Source organism: Papaver somniferum, chromosome 1 (genome assembly GCF_003573695.1).
Source record: "Papaver somniferum cultivar HN1 chromosome 1, ASM357369v1, whole genome shotgun sequence".
NCBI classification, from domain to species: domain Eukaryota; kingdom Viridiplantae; phylum Streptophyta; class Magnoliopsida; order Ranunculales; family Papaveraceae; genus Papaver; species Papaver somniferum.
Window position 1 is genome coordinate 19,480,081 of NC_039358.1, and position 16,754 is coordinate 19,496,834.

At 39.6% G+C, this 16,754-nt stretch overlaps 1 pseudogene; it reads right to left on the bottom strand.

Annotated features, from left to right (window-relative positions):
* Positions 1–1,790: 1,790 nt before the first annotated feature.
* On the bottom strand, positions 1,791–1,890 carry LOC113341483 (annotated as a pseudogene).
* Between the last annotated feature and the right edge of the window lie 14,864 nt (positions 1,891–16,754).

Below are 16,754 nucleotides of genomic sequence, written 5' to 3' on the forward strand. Positions count from 1 at the left end.
TGAGTTTGTGACAATTTTTAGTTTGTTTTCTATTTTAGTTTTAGAATTTAAGTCTATTTTTCATCCTTCGCAAGTCTGAGAATCGAACCACTTTTACCACTATCTACAAATCACATCAATTTTTGGCGCCGCCGACGCGGATTTGCTTTTAGGGTTTTTAGACTTAGTTTTCTTTTATTTTTTTCTATTTTTTAGGTTTTTATTATTTTTGTTATTTTTTACGTTTTTGGGTATTTATCTTTTGTCTACAGCTTTTAGATCATAAAGCAAATTGAGCCAAGGAGTTTGGTGATTTCGTAAAGACTGGAACTTAAAGCATAAATACTTGGAGCGAAAGATTAAAGCGAAAAGAACGAAGAAGAAGACAATTTCTTTTTAGATATTTTTTTTTATTTTTTTAGGGTTTGTTTATTTTTCTTTATAAAGAAAAAGAGAGAGAACTGTATTAGGGTTTGCTATTTTTGTAATTTTTCTTTTCTTTTTGGACACTTGGATATTGGACTTTGGACATTATTATTTTTAAACCCTAAGGAAGGGTTGGTTTAAATACAAACTGTGTGCAGGGAAGGACGGTGATTACGATATCACCTCGGCCCCTCGGGTTCGTACATAACATAGGAGTTGTGGCCCGAGTCGACTTCAGCGGTTCTTCGCCCGTCTGGTACGGGAGGTAAGTTTTTCGAAACACCCGCGAATCCCCTGTCAGCGGGTTTACTGTATTCCTTAAGGTGAATATATGCTGAGGACTTGAATACGGTTGCTTTTAATTCCTAGTAAAGGGAAAGGACTGGCCATACAAGATAAGGGTTCGGATTTCATCATCGTTCTCTTCTTGCCCGCCTTAGGAACACGAAACCAAACGCGAACTGAAGCCTAAAATTTTGACTAGAACGAGACCTATAGGGTAACGAGCTTAATAGGAAAGTCATTCGAAGAATATTGGTTACTCTTTTGAGCATACTTCGAAGTTCTTGACGGTTTCTGTGAGTTGAATGCGTGACTGTGCCGCCTTGTAACCGGTGAGGCCTTGGGTATCAAAGCTCCACTGAGCTTCCCTCGCCTTGATTCAACTTACTTTGACTCAGATTGATTCCAGAGGGGTTTGCTCAGATTGTAACGAGTTCCTTTTCGAAAGAATAGAAGCTGGTCTAGTGACAATCTAAGTGGAGCCATCATGCTTTTTGTTTGCTAGAAATTTAGGTTTGATTTGGTTGAGTCAGCCTTGTTTTGTGTTTGCATAGAATTCCCTTCCTTATTCTGTTGCATGCCTGAACGTAAAAGAGACGCCCTAGGTAGATTTTTTAAAGAGAAACCTAGTAGTTTTTAGCGTCTTGATTACCTCAATTTAGAGAGTCTGATTCGTGAAGATTCTGTTTTTGAACGTCCGTTTGAAGAGAAAATCCCTGATAGTCCAATAGTGCTAGAAATGGCAACTTTGAAAGCCTTGTTGAATCCTACTAGGACTACTCGTCCCTCGTGTATCAAGTTACCTGAAACTGAAGAAAATTATGAACTTAAGCCTGGAACCTTACAGTTGCTCCCAATCTTTTTAGGAAAAGAAAATGAAAACCCCTATTTCCATGTTAGGGACTTTGAGGAAATTTGTAGTACCCTGAAAATTAGAAACCTTGATGATGATGCTTTAAAACTCAGGTTATTCCCCTTTTCCTTAAAAGATAAAGCCAAATCTTGGTTGTATAGTTTGGCTTCCGAATCAATTTAAACCTATGAACAACTTACATCCGCCTTTTTGAACAGGTTTTTCCCTAGGCACAAAACCTCGTCTATTAGGACGCAAATCTGCACGTTTACACAACAGGAGGGAGAATCTTTGTATAGGTATTTGGAAAGGTTCAATGATTTATTATCCCAATGTCCTCATCATGGTTTAGAAAAGGTTAGGTTAGTTCAGATCCTTTATGAGGGTTTATATTATCCCACCACAACTACAGTAGAGTCCATGTGTACAGGTGGGTTTGAAAACCAAACAGTTGATAATGCGATGACATACTTGCATGAAATCGCCGAAAAGACCCAACAATGGGAAAGTAATAGGGTACCCCAGAAAACAATTCTTCTAGGCAGAGGAAACCTTAATAGGGTAGAAGAAAGCTACGAATCAGATGCCAAAATTGCTGCTATAGCAAAAAGGTTAGAAGCTTTAGAAGTGGGTCATACTAGTGGTAGAATAGAATCTTTTTTGGAAGGCAATACTGTTGAAGAGCAAGACAATGCTCTCTATAATAACACTAGGTTTGATAACCGTCAGAAGTTTGACCCATATTCAGAAACCTATAATCCAGGCTGGAGAAACCATCCCAACCTTTCTTGGTCTAAGGGCCAGAATCAAGGTCAGTCTAATAACTCTCAAGCTCCCCCAAGTTTTGGCTATACTAAGAATCCTTCAGCCCTGACACAGTTTCAGAACCCTCCGAATAAGAAGAGTATGAGTTTAGAATAGTCTCTTGCTTTGTTAACTCGTAACACTATGCAGTTTCAGCAATCTGTTGCTCAAGGTATAGAAGAAAATAAGAGAATAGGTCAGGCTAACTCTCAGGCTATTTCCGAGTTGAAAACCCAGGTTAGTCATATAAATGAGTCTTTAAGAGAAAGAGGTAAGTTTCCTAGTGAAACTCAACCCAACCCTAGAGGAGCTCATGAAGTAGGTGCAAAACCATCGAATCAGTTGAATGCTATTAGAACCCTTAGGAGTGGTAGAGTAGTAGACAATCAGGTAAACATGCCCAATAGTGAACATACTGTAGTTCACCCCTCAGGATCTCATCCCTCAAGACCGCTAACTGAGGGGACTGATAAATTTCCAATGATGCTGACTCGGTTCCTGAGAGGTCTGATCATGTTCCTAGAGCCCCATTTCCCCAGCTATTAGCATCAACAAAGAAGGAATCGAACTTTAATGACATATTGGAGGTTTTTAAGCAAGTTACCATAAACCTTCCTTTATTAGATGCAATTAGGCAAATTCCTGCTTATGCCAAGTTCCTTAAGGATATGTGTACGCGAAAGCGAAAACTTAGCGTCCATAATAAAGCCTTTTTAGCTAGTCATGTAATTTCATCATTCAGAACACTACCACTCCAAAGTACAAAGACCCAGGTTCCCCAACCATTGCTTGTACAATAGGTAAACACCGGGTAGAAAAATCTTTACTTGACTTATGAGCTAGTGTGAACTTACTGCCGTACCATGTGTACTTACAGCTAGGACTTGGTGAAATGAAACCTACTTAGATAACACTGCAGTTAGCTGATAGGTCTGTCAAAATTCCTCGAGGTGTTATCGAGGATGTTCTTATTGAGGTCGACAAGTTTATTTATCCAGTGGATTTCGTGGTCCTAGATACCCAACCTGTCCCTGACCCGGAGAACCATATACCTGTGATTTTAGGTTGCCCATTTTTAGCTACGTCTAATGCGATCATAAAATGTCGAAATGGTATTATGAATCTATCTTTTGGTATATGACTATTGAGTTAAATATTTTTAATGTCAATAAGCTACATTATGAGATAGATGACACGTGCATTGAAGAGGTGAACATGATATGAACCTTAGTTAAGGAGTCATTACCAAATATCGCATCGGAAGATCCATTAGAGAGTTGTCTAGCCCACTTTAACATGGATTTCGACGAAGATAGCAACATTGAACAAGTGAATGTTATGTTGGATTCTATTCCTATGTTAGATACTGATAAATGGAAAGCTAGGTTCGAACCATTACAAGCTTTTGAGTCTACCTTAATCCCTTGTTTAGAAGAGCCTCCTAAGTTGGACCCTAAATCTGCATGCTTAGGGCCATCTAAGACTTTGGTTGTGATTATAGCATCCGATCAGGACAGCAGGCCAGAAATCGTGCTTCAAGACAATAAAGAAACTCTAGGGTTGACCATACATGATATGAAACATATAAGTCCTACAGCTAGTATACCTCAAAAGAATTTAGAGGATGAACCACCCCATTATAATTCAGAGAAAGCAATTGACCTTTTTTAGGAACCTGATGGTCTAGAAGTTAGGAATATTGTGACTAGTCTATTTAGAGACACCCAAAATTTTAAGTTTGGGGGTAGTCATCGTCAAATAGAAGTCCCTAACTTGGGACTCGAGCCTACTGCATATGAGGTATCACTTGAGTCTATTCAGACTCCTCAACCTGATCCTCCTGATACTATCTAGGAGGAAATCCAGCTATTAAAGTCCCGTTTTTCGGATGAATCTATTTTTCAAGACACTCATATGAAGCCCAATCCAGTTGTCTTGCAAGAAACTTTCAATGAGGTTATGCTCCTTATGTTATTTTTTCTGATCCTGTGCAGTTGTTTCATATTAGTGGCAGTTTTATTTGGTTTTGATGACCCACAGTTATTTCGACTACTGATATATGATTTGAAAGGTAACTAGCCATTTTATGAAACTTGATGTCTGGCTGAAGACTTTAAACTTAGCACTTCTTGGGAGGTAACCCAATCTCATGCAACACGGTAATATCTTTCCTTAACTCTTTTGCTTCAATGGTAACTGTTTCTCCTTGTTCATGCTTTTAATTTCATCTTTAGAACATTGAGGACAATGTTAGATTTAAGTTTGGGGGTAGGGGAGAAACTTTTTAGTTGCATTAATAAACTCCAAAGCCTAGAAATTTATGTTTATTAAGGATGGCACTAACCAATCTAAGTGGATGGAAGAATTTTGGTTGTAGGAGTTGAGGAATCAATCTGATTAGATGGAAACATCTAAAGAGTCTATTTATAAAAGCACAGAGCTCAGGTGTTAGAAATAGCATGATAGTTTCACCATATCTCGTTGAGTCCTTTTCACTTCTATTTTTATTTTATTTTGTTTTTAAACTATGTTTCTCTAAGTGATAGGTGGGGCCCAAGATTCAAGTTGTTACCAATGCTAGGGTGAATTAGAGGGATTGAGAAAGATAAAAAAAAAAATTGAGACCAGACCATTTGACCAAAAGGAACAAATTCAATAAAGTCGAGCACTGGTACCCTTGTATATGCCAGTTGTGTTGACCTAGAGTTAGGTTATCGACCATTGGTTCCCTTTTATATGCCAGTGTGTTGATATTAGTCAGATTAATATCTCAATCCATTAGGATAGGTTCATTTTGGCGGAGGCCTTCAGACAGATATGGGAAACGCCGTTCACTTAGTAAACATCAAAACCATCTATGTTTTTTTTAATATCCATCTTCTTGATCTATCCATGTGATTAGTTTTGACTCCGGATATTGATGTCCATAGTGCAACTATTTGAGTAGAGCTCTGTCACTTTATATGAATTTTAGTATGCTTGAGTGCAAACTCGTGTACAACAATTGGAATTTCGCATCAGGGTACTTCCTCCTGTAGTCAATAAGTATGCCAACCAAGGAGATTCTTTAGTGCCTTCCAAGGTTCTGCGTAGATAGCTAAGGTCTGGAGTAAAGGTTTTGTGGGTATATCTCTTGTAATCCCTCCCGAGACTATAACTCGGCCACTAGGGCCACCTAGGGGTTTAAAGGCTTATTGCATACGCTAAATGCAATTGACGATGCCTGCGACAGTGAGTTAGGATTTTATTTTCTATTTGATTTGCTCGAGGACTAGCAAATAATAAGTTTGGGGGTATTTGATAGGAACATTTTTGTGTCTTATATAATCTCAATTGTATATATTATTAGTGCTCTATTTTATATTTATTATGGCTTTTTATGTCCCTGTAGGTATTTTTGGAGAAATAAGCTTTTGCGGCGAAATTGGCTAAAAAAGTGGTTTTTGCGCTCGTGGGAGAAAATTACTATACGGGCTCTCACTTTGGATAAGGGGTGACCTAATTACTAAGGGGCATCCATTTCCAGGCAGCTTCTAAAGGGAGACCAGCATAGGATAGGGGGAGGTCATCTTCATCATTTTTAAACTCAGAAATTGGCGGGAAAAAAATGTTGCAGAAGAACCAGAGTTGGGGATTGATTTTGAAGGTGTTTTAGAGAGATTCAATCGCTGAAATTTGTTGGGCTGGACGTGATTGAGCATAACAGGCTTGGTATGTGCGCTGGAATCAATCGAATTGGGTTGGATAATCCAAAATAAGGAAACAGAGTTTGAGTTTTGTACGGGTCTCTGTTTGGGTTGATTTTTGGTAATTCAGGGAGACTAAACGCGTGAAATTGTTTCCTAAGGTAGTATTCTATCTAAGGAAGAGTTTAAGACAATCGGGAAAGCTCAGAATTGGCTAGGGAAGTCGGCAGAATAGATTATTGCCGTGACTTGCACGTAAAGAAAAAGCGAGAATTAATCACTATTTTTAGGTTTCTGAGTAGTATAAAAGGTGTGTTTAAGTCCCAGGAAAAAAAAGGAAGTTATTGGAGCAGTCGCAGAGGAGTTAGAAACCCTACAGAGCCATATTGATCAAGTTGCAGGAAACTGTATTCTGCTGCTGCTGAAAAACATCCGCTGCAAATAAGAACAACGTCTCAAATTTGTAACGCTGCTATAGGGACTTCTTTGTAACAGTCATTCATTTGTCTTGCAACGCCAATACATCGTTGCAAACATCCAGTGTTATAGTTTTTCATCTTTAATCAACTTTTGAGCAACAAACATGTATTTTGAGCAAGTGATTAATATGAGGAGATAAACCCCATTACTGAGGCGATAGAGGAAGCTATTTTTCCAACAAGAAGTGGTATTCTATTTTATTTATTTATTTGTAATTATTTTATGATTATTTTCCTTGGTTGAAAATTGTTTGAATGATCCTTGTTAAGCAATTGTGATTTCTTTTGATAGAACATACTTGGACCTAGGTTTTTGATGTTCTATGCTTTGGATTTACACTTGTTATTTTGAGAATCTACTAGTTGCAATAAGTTAGAATCAACTTGAACGAGAAAATTGCATAAATATAAATATTGGGATTAAATCACTTTGAACTTGGAAAATAGTGGAATCTTAGCCTCAGTGTTCTTTAATATTGATATCATCTTTGATTGAGTTTGTGACAATTTTTAGTTTGTTTTCTATTTTAGTTTTAGAATTTAAGTCTATTTTTCATCCTTCGCAAGTCTGAGAATCGAACCACTTTTACCACTATATACAAATCACATCACTCCTTCAAAAGCACAAAGGAAGGATAAGAAAGATGCACAAGCCTCTGACCAATGCACAAGATTTCCTGATCAAGAAGCACCTGAATTTCCTTTTTTCCATTGAAGAGGTGACTTCCACAGGTTTTTCAATCATCCGACAAGCGACTGCGGAGTTTTGAAGAGAATGTTGATCCACAATAGCTTCAACTGAGGACTGAAGGAGTACATAAGAATCCTCTCCCAGTCAGAACCTTTACACTCTCTGAACAACCTATCAAAGAGGCAGTTCAATCCTTGGTCGAACATGAATTGCTTTATCTGTCGAAGGCACAAAGGAGAGACATGTTCACAGGTCTGAACCACATTGTGTCAAGAAGCCCATTCCGAAAATACTTCTTGAGCCTCCAGCTACAGATCAAGAGATATACGACTGGGGACTGCTGATCACAGTCAATCTCAGAAGAAACGAATTTGGAAGAACGTTGATCGATGATGACACCACCATCAACAATATTCCACTAAAAACCATCGGATTCACATGCATCACTCGACAAGAAGATACTCATGCTCCATCTCAATCAGAGACCTTGAAGGAGCGCTCGGAGATACTTATCGCATCATTCTCAAAGTGAACATAAGTTCAACCAAGTTTCACATAATCAGGAAGATCCAGGATATGACATATCCTTCAGATGAGCGTGGATCCGCGATGAAAAGATGGGTACTTGCAAAGTGCCTTTGGTTACACATATCTCCAACGAAGAAAGTTCTGATCCAGAATATTTGACGGACATTCCATCGTCAGAGTACTTTAAGGAATTTCAAACTTTGACGAGGTTGAACCAAGAACCTCCAAAAGATGCAAAGACATTCATCAAGAGGTTCCGCACTCAGGCAAGTCTCATTCTGTGTCTATGTCATTTATTTCCCCACATGCTATCCTAGCATGGGGACTTAATTATGCTAGCAACTCTACAAGACGTTATGAATGGTAGCTTCACCGCATTAGTATTTTACCAAGTGGTTGAATCTGACGTTTCTCCGAATCAAGCACTGAAACATTCATTCCTGATGCCCAAACATGGCAAAGAACACTTTAGGCGTTTCTCCTGCAAGTCCATGTGTTCCACAAAATCCGAAATCTCTGATGTCTGCACAAGTGTCGAATCCCACTACTGCAACGAAAGGTATGCCGAATCAACAGAAGATACTCCAGGGTCGAGACGATCAAATCTAAGACATTCGATGCTTAAGTAATATGCGCTTCAGCGCTCAAGTACTTGAGAAGTCTTCAAATTGTACTCCCAATCAAAGATTACACCTTCGCATCTGGCTTCAGCACCAATATCTCGACGATGACACACTGATTCAACACCAGCACGATCAAAGTGTAACTAAACTACAATCGATAAGTCTTCATTATCCCATGATAAGACTTCCGAAGCAGATGCAACATCATTCATACGTGGATGGCGCTAACTCCTTCAACATACACTGGGAAACCTGAGGTGATTCCACGAAATTTCATCAACAGGATTTCTCTACATCACATGCCCCTGCACGATTGAGGAACTTCCTTTCTTCACCAATCACATCCAGTATGAAAACTGCTGCTTCTATCTACTGCAACAACGTCGACTTACTGACAAAGCCAGTTCATGATGAAGTTATTCTTTCAGGAGCATTCAAGTTGAACTCTCAGTACACCTTCATCTTAGGGACGCTCATTAAAAGGCTCACTGGATGGAGGAGCAAAGATACTAGCCTTTTCGGTCTTTGGAGCAACTTCAACCATGGTATCAGCATTAACAATAATATCTAGAGGAACACCATCCATGATATCGGCATCGACAATGACCTCTGGAGCGTAATCATTCATGGTTTCAGGACCAACAACGGTCTCACTAGCAACATCCTCAGGGCTTCATCAACTAATCATTTTCTGAAGTGTTACACATGAAGCGGAATTCTCTAAGAACCAATGATTCATATCAAGATGTGCAGACCGGATAAAATGCTCGCATGAAAGTGTTCCCAAAGCCGGCACGACCAGTGGGCATAATCCAAAGTCTTCTACAAGATGTTCTCATCACCTCTATACAACACACTCCAGGCCATGGGTTTGCAAAAACGTACCAATGGGTGAGTAATGGGACAATTCTTCCTCAACGAAATATGTTATTCTATGTCTCTTATACAACATACCAAAAGGGCACATCAGTCGGACATACGAGCTGAAAGATATGGTCTTTACCGTCAGGTCTAAGAAATCTGAAAAATTTGTATGGGATTACAAATTACAAATGTACACGCTTCGTTGGATGACCCCCACAACTACAAATTGAGTTATTCTTGTCTCATTAGATAACTCAGTCTCTTAGCTTTAAAAGTTGGGGTCAAGCATCAAATTCCGACGTCGTATGAGGTTCATACTGCTTCCAGAGCGTACAACATGCAGGCAGCAATTCTTAGACGAGATTCATAACTTCCACAGTCGATCGGTGTCCACCAGGTCTTTTCGCTAATTCCTTCATCAAGGTACCTCCAACTTCGACCACCTAGGTCTTTACATCAATTTTTCTACCTGGGTCCTCTATCCAAGTCTTGCCAGAAGAAGAGGAAAGGAAAAGGAGAGATTTAACAAAATACCGGGGACTGGCGGTCCACTGATCATGACGATCAGTTTCACAGTCCAAGACTCGTGACACCAGACTCTCATGTGCTAATCATTCATCATAAAATCAATGCTACCACCGGGACATGAAACCATGGTCATTACATCATCCCGTCTCAAGAGCAACCTCAGCTACGGTCTCGTGACCACGGTTTCAGAAGTGATGTTTTTACGACTGACAGAAGCAAGATGGCGCTGCAAGCACCATGCTCATGTATCAATCAAAGGGTCATTATCTCAAAGAAATCAATGACATTAAAATCCTTCACTAACCATTCAAGACACAAGCGGATGGTCTAAAGACACAACATGAATGTTTTACAACAAGCTCGTCTGAGATGATTTTACACTTCCCTGTACAAACTGACGCTCTGGGAGCAATTGGTGAAGAATTTGTGTATGGGTCATACACCATTCTCTTCGTATGGATGTCCTCTTCAACTTATCCAAAATTCACAGCAATTGAAGAAACGAGCGAAGAGTTGTGGCCAAAACATTGGACCACATGCCAGCTGAAAATTTTCTGAAGGTCTCATGGAAGTTTACTGTTTCGTCGATTTAGGATCCTAAACATGATCGGAACCTAAAAAGCTTCTTTACTAAAGTTTGGAAATTTCATGGGCATGAGGATACATGGGTAGACCGAGAAAATCCAACATCGAACAGAGATTCTACAACAATTTCAATGAAGACCTAACTTCTGAATTTTCTGATGACGAATTATGGCGAAATTCTTCGTTCATCCACATCTGAATCAGGAGCTAGACCATCAACACAAAGCCGAACTTTATCTTCAGCCGATAGCCTCATTTGCTGAAGTCGGCGGTGCTTATGCTGATAAGGGACGACTCACAGATGATCTAGAGACATATAAAGTACCAGCTTTCCAGCGTCTCTGAAAGGTTGATTCATCCCAGGATGAGCATCTGCTCTTCATGTTTGACTTGATATTTCTGGAGTGATCGCCGGAAGATCCAGAAGGGTGGTTGTAACCAAAAGTTACCACTATCTGAGGTGAAATACACGGCGTCATGGATATACCAACAACAAGCACGCACTGAAACGGTAAAAATCCAACTCTTACCTATTTACAATTTCACTAGCTGTAGTGATTATAACGAAAAAATTTCTAAAATTTGCTCGTTCCTTCAAACCTGCAAAGTCGAGCAAAATTCATTATTCAAATCATGACTTGATAGTCATCAAACAGTGAACAACCCACGTGAATTTTAACATTCACTGGTTTTTCAAAAATTGGACAGACGTCCATTTTACAATTGTGAAAACTCACATACAAACATTATTTCATCATATATAATTGTATACTTTCAACAGTTGTTCAAAATCAAAACATGATTTTACAAAATATATAAATATTTAACGTGAAACTCACGTAAATTTGAAAAAGATGTCTATATATTTTGCTCCCTCGCACGAGCATCTGTCTTTGAAGCGAGAGTATATTTTCAAAGATTTCTGAAAGCTCGAAGATAAAAAATATCATGAAAGCTCATAAACAAAATTTTATTACTAACAGACACAAGTCTATTAAAAAAAAAACTTTTCTCTCGTACGAGCATTCACCTTTGAAATGAGAGTTTATTCCACTTTGTGAAATCTCACATATTTTAAAAAAAAATAATAATAAAATTTTGTTTTTCGTGAAAGCTCATAGACAAAATTTTATCACTAGACTCAGATCTATCTTGTTTGTTTCTTAAACTAACGAACGAACGTCCGCGGATTCTCTTTCTTGGTCCCGGACCCGTGAATCCTAACCGACCACGGACTCGTCGTCCAAACCAGCGGTTCAACACCAATTTATGCTCATCAAACGACGCTCCAATCATGACATTGAAGCCTTCATCAAGTCGTGGTTTTCTCATGCTCTCTAAATACGGTAACGTCTCAACTTACGACTAAGTTCAATTACTGGTATTATTATTTATGGCCGGAAAATCACCATTTAATGTAGTCTGAGGAACACAGCTTTCCTCAGTAAGCAAGGGACTTAATGTAGATGGTGGATTTTCGACAAGGGATAAAATCGTAAACTTATAATTATACGAAGCTCTGATCCAGCAATCAGACGTGAGTATTGAGACACGGGTCTCTCATCGAATTCTCAACGGAGAGTATTTTCTCTCAGAGTACATGTAGATATGTAGTCTCACGACTGGACAACGGCATATCTCATGAATACTGAACACTTTCAGTGATTATTTCTATATAGTATCACGAGATGGACGGCTCCTAGACAGCTTGCTCTGCTAGTATAGAGCGATAACGTCTTCAGGAACAAACAACGAGTTTACCCTGACTATATAAAGGATGTGACTTACCGACAAGCTCATATCGGGATAATTAATGCTCCTAGACAGCTTGCTCTGCTAGTATAGAGCCATAAAGTTAATTATTCCTAATTAAGATTAATTCTGCCGTGACATTCACTACTGAATTCCCAGAATAATCTATTATTGCTCCTATTCCATAGTCGAATCCACGACTGGTCCCATGGAATGGCAATAACAATTGCTCCTATTCCATGGTCGAATCCACGACTGGTCCCATGGAATGGAAATAAAAAATTGTTTTGATTCTATGATCGAATCCACGGCTTGATCTCATAGAATAACAATAACTATATTATCTCATTACTCCGATTTTATGATCGAATCCACAACTGGGCTCATAAATGGTAATAGATAATTCTTAATTACTCTGATTATATGGTCGAATCTACGATCCCATGGAATGGTAATGCTCACTTTATTATTCTAAATTCGTAGTCGAATCCTCAGCTGATCTTATGAATTAATAATAAACATCTTATTACTCAGTTTTGTGAATTATTCTCCACCGAATTCCACAATTAGTAATAAATAATCAACAACCGGGCGTTTGAGCTACCTCTAAGTAAGCCCCGATTCAAATGGTGAAGGTGTATTCAACGACGATACACTAACAGTCACCACACGATCGAGTATTTCAAAAATACAACGAAACGATGAGCCTATGCAAAATAGAGAAGAAAATAATAAATAATTAAAAATATTGACCAGGGTGCTGGGAGCACGGACACACGACCGACCGACCGTGTCGTGGTCAATCCCACGCCAGTTTTATATTTTTAATGCATTTTTATTATTTTCCATGATTTGATGAAAATTCTCTCATTTTATCAAATCTCCTTCGTCTCGAGGAAACTCCTCGGTTTCATGGTACTTCCATAAATCCATAAAAAATAATATAAAATTAAGGAAAGGAGTGTGGGGCGTGACCATTGGCCAACCGGCCATGCCTTGGTCCCAACCGGCCCCACACCCCACGGTTCTTTATTATTTTATTATTATTTCTCTAATTTCATGAAAAAACTCCTTGATTTCATGGTATTTTGCACAAATCATCAAATAATAATAATAAAATAAAATAAATTATAAAAACTTGTGGGACCGGGCCTTGGCCGGCCGTCCATACCCTAGCCGGTACCACACGCCCCTTGGGGACACGATCACGCTATCTTGACCGACCAAGATTGGATCTTTGGCTCACGGAAGCCGGTCCCATCAATTTTCATAGTTTTGACCTAATTTGCACAATTGCTCGTATTAGGTCCAAAACTCTTCCAAACACTTTGGATTTTCATGAAGTGATCGTCAGGCGGTCACGTGACAACCCAAGGCCGGTTTCATGACTCCAAGGTCGGTCCCTCGCCTCGTCATAATTAATTAGGTTTTCTCACCTAAGACTCAGACGAGTATTTTGAATAAATGATTAAGCCAGCATTTAATCATTCTTCCACCAACAAATCGTCAACTCTTCAGGAGTTCTTCGTATTTTCTCACGTGAGCATATGAACACTACATGGTTGATCCACGGTCCATATAGTCGCTCCCTCCTTCGTCCTATTGTTAAACTTCTGACGAACCATGAATTGATCATCAATTGATCAAATTAGGGTTTCTGAATCCAAGGATCATCATTCCAGATTCCAACCTTAATAATTTTACGACGGCCTCGTGGTCATTAATTTTATTAATTATGCTCGGTTCAACGACCAGTATTCTAATTAATATTTTTAGTGCGCTGCCAATAATCCATCAGATGAACAACACATGCTCAGACGATCAAATATTCAACAATTCATCACATGAGCAACACTTGCTCAGATGATAAATATTTGGTCAAACCAAGGAATATTGGTTCAACAATCAATATTCAACATCCATCGAATGAGCAATACTTGCTCACTTCATCGTAAGAATTATACCTCTGTCTCATGAAATGTTCAATTCATGAGTTTCAGAACATCATGTTCGACACTCAGCAACTACATGGACTCATCGTCCCATCAAACCACGAAGTCATCAATTGACTAACAAACCACGAGACGTCAATCGTCTCACTTGGGGGGATATCACTTAGGGTTTTGGTCTGGCGGTCTACGGCACGTGTGTTCAAACACACGATAGAATGTGAGCAAGTCGTGCAGTCAGTTGAAGGAATTCACGAGGTAGTGGGTGGAAAATCGACCAAGTCTCCACATGTTGAGCAACTGGTTTCAAACACGATCTCCACTTTCCACTCCTTGATCCATCAACTGTCACACTTCATGGGATCATGGTGTCTACAATTCCAGCAATATAAATAAGTCTCTGAATCATGATTGAAGCATCAACAGTATCATCAATCTCACGTCTCATCGACAACACGAGATCATCAACTCATCAATTGAGCAACTACTCTCGATTGAGCAATTTCAATCATTCAGAGCTTATCATATTCAGAATTCACACACCCACAATCTTTGATTACCATTGATTCCACACATTTCTGAGCTTCCCTCCTACAGATCAACCCATCCACTCTTGTGACCAAATTTACTCTGGAACGGTCATTGTTTTGATTTAGGCCGGAGTACTACAGATTGATCTCTCGGATCTAAAGCACCCCCTTTGCAGCGGTGCATATGTGTGAGGTTTAACATTTAGCTCGGTTCGAGGAGTCTCCTCCGTACGGTCGTCTCCTCAATTCCTTAAAAACCAGCAAATCGTTTTTCCCGATCTACACAATAATGTTGGTGAAGTTGGATGGTCGTGATCGTTTCTGAGACTGATACAGACAGTCCAGATGCTCGATCGGGCTAGTATAACACTCCGAGAGTTATAGAATGTACGGGTATTTCGTACATGCCTCCTTATTTAATGCTTGGAGATTCGTGTTGCTCTACTGAGAGCCACACTCAGTCGTCATGCCGCACCAATAATGAAAGTGGAGCAGTACAGGAAATACAGGACTGGTCATGCATTAATTGGTAATGCTATAAGTTTATAGTGAAGAAGTATTCTCCACTTTATCAGTGGATTTATCCTTTGCAGGATGTTAGCGCATAGTTTTGGCTTTACAATTTTAGCCTTAAATGAAAATCCACCATCAACATGCTCGTACGTCCTATCAAGCAACAAAGAGCAAGCTATAGCCTATCTGGAGGCTAAAAACCCGAATGTCGTAATTTAGCTCAAGAGGAGTCCATTTTGATGGGAAACGACCCAAAGATCAAGACATGTTGATCTACAGATCCACATGGTCACGAGAATTTAGCCAAATTCCATCGTTTAAGGCCTTAAAAGGCCGTTTTTGCCGTTTTAGGAAAGTTTTTTTATTTTCTTAATAAACCCTTCGCGGAACAAGGGTAAGTTGGAACGGTGTGGAAGCTAACTTAGCTGCATCATGCTCCACGAGCATGCTTTCAAGGGCAAATGGACGTGCATTTTCTCAGCCTTAAGGTCCGGATCGTAGCTTCATCATGGCGCACCGGGGAAGTTACGGCCTTCGGGGCAACGCGCCAAAGGCGTAATTTTCCGGTCCGTCACAGAAGGCATCCTATGTTACTCAGGTTTCTCTGCATAGTGAGAGCTACACAGTTATCTTGTATGCGGCCACTAAGATCGTGACACGTGCTCCGCATAATATTGGTACTCACAGTTTGCCATTTTTCTTTCGTATTCTACCTTCTGGTAGGATTGGAAGAAAACTTCCGTTACGCCGCCATTTTTGCACTTACCGATTGGGTGGTCCCTACATGTCCTTTCATGCAATAACTTCCCCTTGAATTTCGGGACATCCAAATTTTTGGATTCTTCAGCCGCCTATAAGAAGGGAATAAAGAGAAGGAATTTTCATTAACTCCATTTATTCTTCGAACTGTCGCTCTCCATCTCTTTCATAGAGATTGTCCTCCTGCTGCTAACTGTTCCCTTTCTCCTTCGATTCTTTAAGGCTCTGGTTCAACACTTGATTGTACAAGTAAGTGGTTCTTACTCGTTTGCCGTTGTTTTCATATTTCTCCATGCTCAATCCTGTATTTCCTTTTTTGATTGCTTGATGTTGTTGTTGTACTTTCATGCGAGAATTCTAGTTATTTTCCATTTGTTCATGTTGCATGAGAACTTGGGTTTTATTCCATTTCGCGTTTTGATGATGATTCTGCCATGATTATTCTTCGTCTGCAACCTTGATTTTGGTGGTAAATGATCATTGATTCTGCCTTATGATGAGTTTAAACCCCTTATTTGGTTGGTTTAAAAAACCCATGCCCAAAGTATACTGGTTTTTGCCCTTTATTTGCTTTTGAAGTGGACTGTGATTTTCGTCCGCCATTGTTGATGGGATGTTCTCCCTGTTGGTGCTAGGAATTATGAGACTCCCGAAGAATCCTATGCGTAAGGGTCCGAGGACCTCTTCGTCAACTGATCCACCTCCGCGGATGGATCATCCTGATGCTACGCCATCCCCGCCCCATGAGGACCCTGAGATACCTACTTGCACTGAGATGGATATGGTTCCTGAGGATGTTGTGGACCCTGAGGTTGAAGAAGTTGCCGTTGAGGACCTTCCACCTCCTCCTCCTTATTATGAGCTTCAGAGGATTCAATTGCGTGACAAGGATAGCTTCGCTCATTTGTCCATTGCTGAGATCA